The 11,054-nt window shown below is 38.8% G+C and overlaps 1 protein-coding gene across 2 annotated transcripts in view; it reads right to left on the bottom strand.

The window, feature by feature from the left end:
- The window catches only part of LOC141774305 (gamma-aminobutyric acid receptor subunit pi), a 297,207-nt gene that overhangs the window by 212,896 nt on the left and 73,257 nt on the right, over positions 1-11,054 (bottom strand). The window lies entirely within an intron of this gene.

Consider the following 11,054-nt stretch of genomic DNA (forward strand, 5'->3'; position numbering starts at 1 on the left):
ATACTTTATGTGTTTATAAAAAATAAAAAAAGAAGAAGAATATTGGCCAATATATCTTTATCAGACATTTCTGACCCTCGGATATTAATATTGATATCAGCCTAAAAATCCAGTATTGGTCAGGCTCTAAATAAAATTCATAATGTAGCATAGATGTTCCCAACCTGTGAGTCGGGACCCATACAAAAGGTTCTCAAGATGATTACCAGGGTTGACAATAATAAAAAACTAAATTATAATACACAAAATTATATTTACTTTTGAACATTTTTCTTATCTTTTAGTTTTTCTTGTGAAATACTGCATAGTTTTACCTCACCAGTCCTCTAAAAGCTATTCAAATGAAACAGCCCCAAGAGAAGAAAACATCTCTCTTCAGTTCTGCTCAAAAGTCATACCCATGCAACCTGTGACGAGAGGTCATAGTAGACTTGGCTTTGTAAACATCTTCTACTTCTGTTTAGGCTTCTGAAAACTCTCCAGCAGCCTGAACTCTCTGTTCTGACTGACTCATATGGATAAACAAGTCTGTACTGTATCTCAGAGAAGTTTCTGATTCAAATTAGTTAAACAAATGAAGACCTACTGCACATCTGAGTCATCACTGAGCCAAAGTGTTTGAATAAATGAGATCCACAGTCATTTATAATCTGTATTGATATGTATCTGAAATCGAAATTGAGCTGTATTAACCACCACTCCTTATTGTTAATATATCTCTTCTTCTTAAATGTTGTTCTGATATTTGGGGCTAATTTAAATGAACACTGATAAATATTAAGGGTGTCAAAGTTAACTTGATAATAAACCGTTAACGCAAATTTGTTTTAACGCCACTAATTTATTTAATGCATTAACGCAATCAATATTTCGGAGGTCGTAGCAGGTTTTTAAAGCTAGATAGTGGTACTGGTATCATATGAAACAAGAAAAACATAAGAAATCCATTGGTATCAACCATGTCATACTTGCTTGTCACGAAGGAGGCTAAATAACACTCCAAACTGCGCTAAATTTTGGTGAGGAAAAACTGTCATGGCTATATTCAAAGGGGTCCCTTGACCTCTGAGCTCAAGATATGTGAATGAAAATGGGTTCTATGGGTACCCACGAGTCTCCCCTTTACAGACATGCCCACTTTATGATGATCACATGCATTTTTGGGGTAAGTCATAGTCAAGTCAGCACACTGACACACTGACAGCTGTTGTTGCCTGTTGGGCTGCAGTTTGCCATGTTATGATTTGAGCATATTTGTTATGCTAAATGCAGTACCTGTGAGGGTTTCTGGACTATATTTGTCTTTGTTTTGTGTTGTTAATTGATTTCCAACAATAATATATACATACATTTTAAAAAGCAGCACATTTGTCCACTCCCATGTTGATAAGAGTGTTAAATACCTGACAAATTTCCCTTTAAGGTACATTTTGAACAGATAAAAAATGTGTGATTAATTTCCAATTAATCACAATTAATTATGGACAATCATGTAATTAATCGCGATTAAATATTTGAATCGACTGAGCCCTAATAAATATACATGAACTCTTGTACTGGATAACTCCAGTCCATGGGAGGTAGCAGCTGCCCAGTACTTACACCCATCCTTACAGTCCAGTAAAGGCCAAACCATGTTTGTGTGTTACACTGTCAGCTGAAAGTGGGTCAGTATCTCATTTTTTTTTATTTCATTTCATTCATTCCTCACCTGTAACACAACTCCTCTACAGCGTATTGGATGGGAAATTCAGCTTGACCTTTACTCAGGCTGCGCCTCTTCCATTGAAATGTTATTACTATGCCGCAGTCATGCAAGTGCTTTTAGACACCTGTCAGTTTCAAGCAAGGTTGCAGTTGACAGTTTTCCAACTCAGTGGTTGTTGAGGTATTCTATCAGCCATCTGGCTCTCTTGTCTCTCGAGGCTGGGAGGAGATGTACAGTCTGACTGTGTCACTCCATGGTGCCTTAAAGCAGTGATTCCCAACCAAGGTGTACTTCTGCAGTTGACAGTATGTACTGTAGATTGTGTCGCTCAACTAATTTGAAAAAATAGAAATTACATTTGGATTCCAAAATATATATCAATATATTGAGCCAGCTATAACACCTGAACACCGTGTTATATAAATGAGAGTGCATGAAAACTAGCAAGCAAACAGAGGTCTAAACAGTTATTTTAAAACAGGGTGCAATTTGGCACAGGCAATTTGCAATATCCCTGCCTCTGCTGAATCATTGTGGGGACAAAATGTATCCCCCTCATACTACTTCACCAATAGAGCAGAAAAAATACCAAAAATATTAAAAAAATATATCTAAGTAAATCACTGCAACGTGAGAACAGTCTACAGTATAGTGCAAACAACAATCAAATCAGAAATGGGCTTTCACTGTCAGCGCTTGTGTGACAATAGAGATGACAACGCGTCTAGGCAACGTGATGAACGACTCCACGCTGAACAGTCTGCTGTGCATCTCAATAAATGAATCAGGGGTTGCCTCATTCTCTACCCCGAGATTTGCAGAGATAGTTAGAGAGTTAAAGAGGGTCGACACGACCCCTCCACAGGAAAAGCAGAAAAAGAAGATAGAAGTCTCTCATAAAAGCAGGCAATTTTTTTAGTCTGACAAGTAGGCATAAACTGTACTTAGCCTCTATTATTTTTTTTTATGACAAATTTTGTGACCTGTTGAAAACTGTTGAGCCATAACCGAGCACCGCCCAACGGCCCAGAGCAAACTTTCTCACTTTACAGCTATACAGTACACTACAAGATGTTTCTGAAAACATGCAGGCAAGAAATAGGCATTACAGTAACAGAATATTGATTCATATTTGATCAGCGCTGCCTAGTTTGACCGTTTCGCGAGCAGTGATTGACAGCTGCTGAGAGACTCCTCGTCTGATTGTTTGTTTTTGTCCGGGCGCGGTCAAATCTTGCGAAAGCCATTAAGGAGCACTAGGAGGAGGCAGAGGAACATGATTTTTTTTCCACAGATTATCTGTCTCATGCACTACTGTCAGGATATAGAGACTGTTTTATAAAAATAACTTTTTAATTATATTTCCTCAAAATTACCAACTGCAGCTTATTCTTTCACTAAATGAAAAAAATCTACCTATGCAACATGAAAATCTTGTTTCTGATATGTAATATATATATATATATATAATTTCTAAAATTATTTAAGATTATTTTCATGCTGCATTGGAAACATTGCTCCTTTCCAATTAAGATTTAAAGGCACTTCAAGTACATTTCTTTTTGCAGCGTGTTGGAGATAGCAGCTATGCGTGCCCATCCTCGTTTGACTAGCCTGGGTCCAGAGTGGCAGATAAAAGCTCACTAAATAACAAGGAGCAGCCAGCGGGCCAGTCTGCCCAAGGATAAGACACCCCCTGAGGACTGTAGCCCTCAACTTCAGTGACAAGTTAATCTAGAGAGCGCTGCTCTTCAACTGGACTTATTCCTTTGAGTGTGTGTGTGTGGTGAAGACATGTCTGCACCAGGTGATTGTGCAGCACACACACACACACACACACACACACATTTCACGTACAAGCTTTGACAATAAAATCATAGCTCTCTCAACATCTTCCCATCCCCGTTTATAAATATTACTGACTCTGCTTTTACTGTCCCCAGATGCCTGCAATTCCATATAATGAATTGAAGAGACAGGCAGGTAGTGTTACAGTACTTGAGTTGGAATATTAAAGGGGTTTATACTGTATCAATCAATAACTTCATATTAATGTGTTTGAGTATAAAGAGTACCCAGGGAGGCATCTGTCTCATCTTAATATGTTCCTGTTGATGTTTACAGAGCGGAAACCTGACTCTCACCGACTCTGATGATATAATATGTTATGCGAGTGTGTCGTTGTGTATTTTCGGTATCCTCCTGTGTGTTTATGTGAATGTTAAGTCAAATCATTTTGTATCATCTCGCCTGTGTATGTGTGTGTGTGTGCCTGCGCTGTGTGAGGTTGTGTCTATGTTTATATCCACTTGCTCTTAATTAGGGGAAGCAGTGAGCATTGCCGTTCTGGAGGGGATTTTATGGCTATGTAAACATCATACATCATGATTCAGCGAGGTGAAGCGAGCGCAGCCCAGCGGCTGCCAAGTCTCGCTTAGATTGCTGTCGAGATGGTAACAGTCAAGGGTGACACAGTCAACGTGGGAAGTGATGACTGATCTGTTTTCTCTGGGTCATAACACATGAGGGTGGATACGATTTAAATGTAAACAGGATGTTTGTCTCCAGTTGCACTTCAAGTGTCACATATGCTTAAAATAAAATCAAATGATTGAGTCACATATTTAATCTCATATGCTTATTTCTTACAGCAACAGCAGAATATAGTGTCAGTTATTGCCAGTCTAACTATAAAGTAGGGATGCACCGATCCGACTTTTTCAGTCTTTTCAGGCTTTGGGTATCAGCCGATACCGAGTACCGATCCGATACCAGTGTTTAACTAATAAACTGAATCCCTCACTGTGTGGAAGTGACTGGGATTATTATTTTATGTGCAAGTCAACAACAGGCTTGACTTAAACATTGCTTTCCTAACTTGAAAATGTAACAAATAAATACATCGATAACATAACATAAATTTAGTGAATTGCTATTTATTATTAAAATAATAAATCGTACACCAACAATTTGGCAAACAAATCTTCAAAATTAACAAGAATTAAATTTTTAATGCAGCAACAAATTGGACAAAACTTAAACAGGAATTCAAATTCCAGTATATAATATAAATAGTATATTAACATAGAATTTAATTCAATTGATCAGCCCCGTTGTCACCGATATCCGATCCAGCTATTTGAGTCAGTATGGGCCCGATATCTGATACGGTATCGGTGCATCCCTAGTATAACGCGAGGAATCTCCGTCTATCTTTCTGTCTGTCTTTCCGTATAGCCTCTGCATATCTCGAGAACCGCTCATCCAATCCTCTTCACACTTGGCGGGTGTATTGCTGGGGCCCCAAGGGAGTGCAGTGACTAATGTGGTGCAATTTGACAAGACGGTGGCACTATAACAAGGAACTTTACTTAACCTGTAACTTATGAACCATACGTCTCAAAAAACACGTCATATCTCCTGAACGCTTTGTGCTGTTGCAACCACATTTGGTGGACATGTGTAGTTCGGATGTCTAAGTGACCATGACAAATTTGGTGCCATTTGGCCAATAGATGGCGCTGTAGCAGCATCATTTCTCTATAAAGAAAGGAGTCACTGTCTGTCTGCGTGTATACATGTAGGTATGTACTGTATGTATGTATGACTGTCCTTCGCATGTCTCGCGAACTGTTCCTCCAATCAACTTCACACTGGGCAAGACGCTGCACGCAGCCATCAGCCAAGCAATTGGCACTGCACTAGTTCAATACAATCTCACAAAACTCTCTTCACTAGTATCAAGGAAATTACAAATGATCAATGCATTATAGTCAAGATAACTGACACTTTTGCTTATTTACTGCAAAACAAAGGAGACTATGTTGAGACTGTGTGACCTCTATTTTACCCATCATCACTCTGTTTTCATTTCATCTTGACCGAAGAGGATAAATGTGTTTTTTCCATCAGCATTTCAGTCCCTCTGCTATCGGTCATTGGCACAGACTCTGAGAGCTTTAGTTCAGGTTTTGTTAGAATCTTTTTTTCCTGTTTTGGCAATCCAACAAATGTCCCACTAAATCTAGCACTGTGGCACAAAAAGCTCCACTGCTTTTATTGTGGATGGTGTAACAAGCTTTAATGCTACCTGTATTTATGGAAGCAAAAAATCAATTCAGTTTACAGTGTACAGTAAAGCTCCCATTTGTTTCCACCAATCCCCCAGTATCCACCAGGCGATTCATTTCACTGCGAGCGGAGAGATATTTAACCCGCTGGCTGTTGTAGTGTCGCTGCCTGCAACACATGATGGATGTGTTGTGCATTATCAGGCAGCGTCGTGCATTTGTTATATATCTGAAGTTTTACATGCTCTTATTCACTTTGTCAGAGAGAAAGACAATCATGGCAAGGAGACGGTTTGCACTGGGAATAGCTCTGCTATATCACAAAATGCAAATGTGTCTTACATTACAGAAAAGGGGAAGATTACTTAGTTTTTCAACTTGTTCTTTCAGAGGAAATTGCTTTTTGAAGTTGGTGAAGTTATTAGTCTTAGCGATAAACAACTACTACGAATGGAAATATGTAAGGGAAAGCATGTAGCTGCCATATAAGACCAATCACAGCTCTTACAATCTCCACACAGCCCACGTTGCACCAATGCATCATTAAATTCTTGTGTTTCAGCTCCGGTGGGAACCTTTATGCGTGTCTCTGACATTCATATATTCCTACACCGCTCTGATCAATTTGATCCAAGAGCATACATTGACATGTCTCACACCAATTTTCTGAAGGTGCACTGAAATGTAACATTAAAATTCTGCACTGGTTATTAAAAACTGCATAATAGATTAAAAGAAAAACAACTTGTCCATCCATCCATCCCTTATCTCTAACCGCTTATCCTATTCAGGGTCGCGGGGGGGCTGGAGCCGGTCCCAGCTGACAACCATTCACACTCACATTCACACCTACTGGATGACTGATTAATTGATTCGTTAGTTGGCAACATTTTTATTGACAACTGTGATTAATTTTTTAAGCAATTATCAACCAAAGATGTCAAATACTCACTGATTCCAGCCTTTGAACATGAGGACTGCTGATTTTCTTTGATTAGTAGTTAGCATGAGAAACTGAATACTGTATGTTTAAGATTTGGATTGTTGTTGTGCAGTGCCTGTTCGGGTCGTGGCCGTTCGGAACGGGCCGACTGCTTGGTCCCCGGATGTGCAGCTTGCAGCATTGTTGGGAACCGCTCATCACTTCTTGACTGAGTGAAGAAGAGTTTAGTTGCAACGTTAGTATATCCAACATCCAGAAACAAAAGTGACCTGCAGTCAATGAGCCACGTCCTGTAAAGGCCTGATGCGAACGACATGCTCGACTCAGTCTGCAGAGCCCTGAAGCCCTGCCCCCGCTGCTGCAGAGAACGCTTTCGCTTGTTTATTTAAAGTATATTCTTGTTTATTGTATTGCGCCAAATTCAACACTGCACGTCTTTGGGTTACCAGCAATACACCCGCTAATTGTGAAGTAGATCGGATGAATTATTCTCGAGAACTGCGAAGGACATACACACACACACATACATACAGGGATTCCTTGCTTCCTAGTTAGATACACGATTAAGCTATTAAAGGGGACATATCATGCTCATTTCCAGGTTCAGCCCTGTATTTTGGGTTTCTACTAGAACATGTTTACATGCTTTAATGTTCAAAAACACATTATTTTTTCTCATACTGTCTGTCTGAATATACCTGCATTCACCCTCTGTCTGAAATGCTCCGTTTTAGCGCCTGTCTCTCTAAAACCAAAAACATGTTTTCTGATCCAGGCAGCCCACAAAATACTGACTGGGTTGTCTTATTTCACAGTTTGTGGGTTGGTAGACACTCCAGATACCCACATGTATGTGCACAAGCACTGAAAAAGTGAGTTTTTCATGATACGTCCCCTTTAAATGAAAAAAAAACTGAAAAATGAATTAATAATTAAAAAGATCATTCCCTTAGCTGAGGAAGGATTAAAGGCCTTTTCATTTCTCATTGGTTAAATTCATTTAAAAGAAGGGAGGAGTGGGGAGTGACTTTTCTTATAGCCTAAATTACATTGATTTTGCCGTTGATAGGCAGTGGTGAACTGCGTAATATAATTCCCCACCCAAACTCTGTCTGCAGTAGTGTTAATTGCCTGTCTGTGTCTGTCTATACAGTCTGTCTGTCAAAAACACCCACATGATTATTTTAGTTCCAGTTCAGTTAGAAATCATTTCTGGATCATCAGTTCAGACAGGAGACACAAAGTGAAACTGCTCTTCAAGTGCTTAGAATTTGCAAAACTTGACATAAATAACATGTCGCTTTCAATTCTGAGAGACAGAAATCAGCAGTCGTCAGGGACCTCAAAACACACCAACACGTTGTCACATCACAGCAAAAAGTCTCAGTCCTACTGTAAATGTTGAAACATGTTGTCACATCTATTCTTAAGTTACTTTTTCATGCTATTTTTGGTTAAGGTTGGTTGAGCCATCAGGCTTTTGTACGGTAGACTATAACCTATAAGGAGGAATCTGTGCGCTCTGCAGTACTAAATAAGCACAAAGCACAAATTAATTTGCTCAAATAAAATACCAGGAAAGCTGTGAGGAGAAATAGGCCTCCAGCTGCATTCAGCTCAATTGAGCTACATGCAGTTTTACGAACAGAAATCAGCTTTTAGCCTCAAAATAATTAGAGAAACTTGATCTTAACAACACATGTACATTTCTGAGAGAATGGCAAGCCTAGGACAATATGCATAGTGAAATATTGAAGTATCAATAATGCACTTTGAGTCCATTGTCGTAGGTTTTTCTCATCCATTTTGTGCTTTAGACTAATCTGCTGAATGATGTTGAATGCTCCTCATTTAAATGATCTGGAAATCATCTGTTTTTCATCTGATAGTTATTTTAGTTGTCGGTTTGTACAGGATGTGTTTACTGAATATAGTGGCTTGACATATTTTCACTCCATGTTTCTGTCTAAGGACCTGGCGACTCAGAGATAAAACTCTGAGACGTGCTGTACAGCGAGATCAATGCTCACAGGCTGTAGGTTTACCGGCTGCTTTAGTAATGTCGCTGACTGGAAAGCCATAAAAACCAAAGAAGCCACGGCCATCAAGATCTTCAACAAGAGGGCCAATCGTTCCCAGGAACTCAACAGAGAAATAGATCATCTACATTTCATTAAATGCCATTTACTAATAACTTAGCTGTATCAGCTGCCTAATATCTTGTGTTTTCTCTCCAGCTGGCCATGCATAAAAGGATCTGTGGTCTCGATCCGGACAAAATCGTTCAGTTCTTTGAGGACTTTGAACACAAAGGGCACACTCGCCTTGCATTCGAAATGTTGGACAAGACTCTGCAAGAACATTTGATCATTTTATCTCTGAGTAAGGTCAACGTGTTGAGTTATATATCTAATACTTATCAATGAAAGCAGGAGGGAAAACGCTGTGCACACTAACACGTTCAAAATTGTAGACTTTAAACTGCAGTGTCTTTATTTCTTCCTCTGTCTCTGCAGCTGCTAACCACACTTGAGTCTTTGAAAACTGTGGGTGTCATTCATGCTAACATCAAACCGCATCGCATCATGTTGACAAACCAAAAACACCAACCCTTCAGAGCCAAAGTCATGACTTTAGTTCAGCCGTTGCAGCTGCTGAAGTCAAGCGCGGTGTTATCACGCAGCCTGTTGCATACAGGTGGGTTTTGTGTTCGAGCAGAGATTTTCCATTAGTTATTTTTAGGGTATTCTTTGGATCTAATGCCACCATTTACTCTAATAAAAGACGCTTGTCTTCCACTCTCAGGTCTCCTGATATTATTCTTGGCCTTCCCATCTCAGAGGCAGTAGATATGTGGTCTCTGGGTGGTGTTTTGGCAACCGTGTACCTTGGCAGCCTGCCATTCCCTCAGAGGTGCCAGTATTGCCAGGTATGTAATCTAATACATTTAATACAGCTTTATGTCAAAACCTAAATAGAAACTTGATCTTTCTGGCTGATGCATTTCATGTACATATTCTTTAACCAGATGAAAACTATAGTGGAGACGCTGGGTCAGTCGGAGGACGAACTCCTAAGTGACGGAGCCCACACCCTGCTCTATTTCAGACCGGACCAGGACTCCACAAAGCCAGCATGGAGGCTCAAGCTATGTAATCATACTGTATCTTGCACTGCATCAAGCAGAGCAGATATTTTGGTAACATTTTCTATAACGCCTATGTCTATAATGCATTATAAACATACATATATTCTGCATAGAGATCTGTATAATTATAGTTATGAGCACTCATAAATATTCATAATTCCTTATAACAATAATCATAACACGTTATAAAGCATTTTAAAATGACTTATAAGTATCCTAATACTTCAAAAGATCACAAAGATCATAGTGTATTCTAATTCCCATAGTTGAAATACATTAAACGTTTTTTTATAATGCATTATAATCACTGTCATTACGCATTATAATGTGATTATAAGCTACTCTAGGTGGTCATTGTTTGCTTTACATGAAGTGAAAAAAAATACCAAATCTATGCAAGAACAACACACAAAACTTAGAAAAATTAATTTTACTTTACTTAAAGCAAACAATGACCACTTAACATTAATGTATAATCACATTATAATGTATTATAACAGTGATTATATTGCATTATCAAAAGTATTATAATTATTGGTAAATATAATACACTATGATCCTTGCAAAAAAAATGACCAGCAATTATGAAGTATTATGATACTTGACCTTATAAATCATTATAAAATGCTTTTTAATGTATGATTATTGTTAAAAAGCATTATGAATATGTATGAGTGCTTATAACGATAATTACACAGTGCTATAAGCAGATTGTAAGGCCTTATAAGTATGTTTATAATGCATTATAGACATGGAAATATAGACATTGAGAAGGTTACCGATATGTTTTCTAGATTTGGCCCAAACTCTCGCAAAAAAATGCATCTCAAATATATTCTCTGCTGTTTTAGACGGCTGATGAGCACAAGGCTGCGACTGGCTTCCGCCCCAAATCACAGAGGCAGCTTAATGAGGTTCGACTGTCTGGATGACCTGGTGATGGTACGTGACCCTTGTTTTACTGCACAAGTAAATAATACAAACACTCTGTAGTGTATTCATTTGAACAATGTTTGATTTTGTTTCCACATGCAGCTGAACCCAGAAGAGAACTTTAACTATAGGGTAGGGTTTGTCAGCCTCCCGTGTAACATGCTGTATCTGAATCACGCAAAGTGATGCACCGATTCACCCTTTTATAACCCTGATCAAACAGGAGGGATGAAGACTCTCTAGTGGTGGAAT

Source organism: Sebastes fasciatus, chromosome 9 (assembly GCF_043250625.1).
Source record: "Sebastes fasciatus isolate fSebFas1 chromosome 9, fSebFas1.pri, whole genome shotgun sequence".
Taxonomy (NCBI): Eukaryota; Metazoa; Chordata; class Actinopteri; order Perciformes; family Sebastidae; genus Sebastes; species Sebastes fasciatus.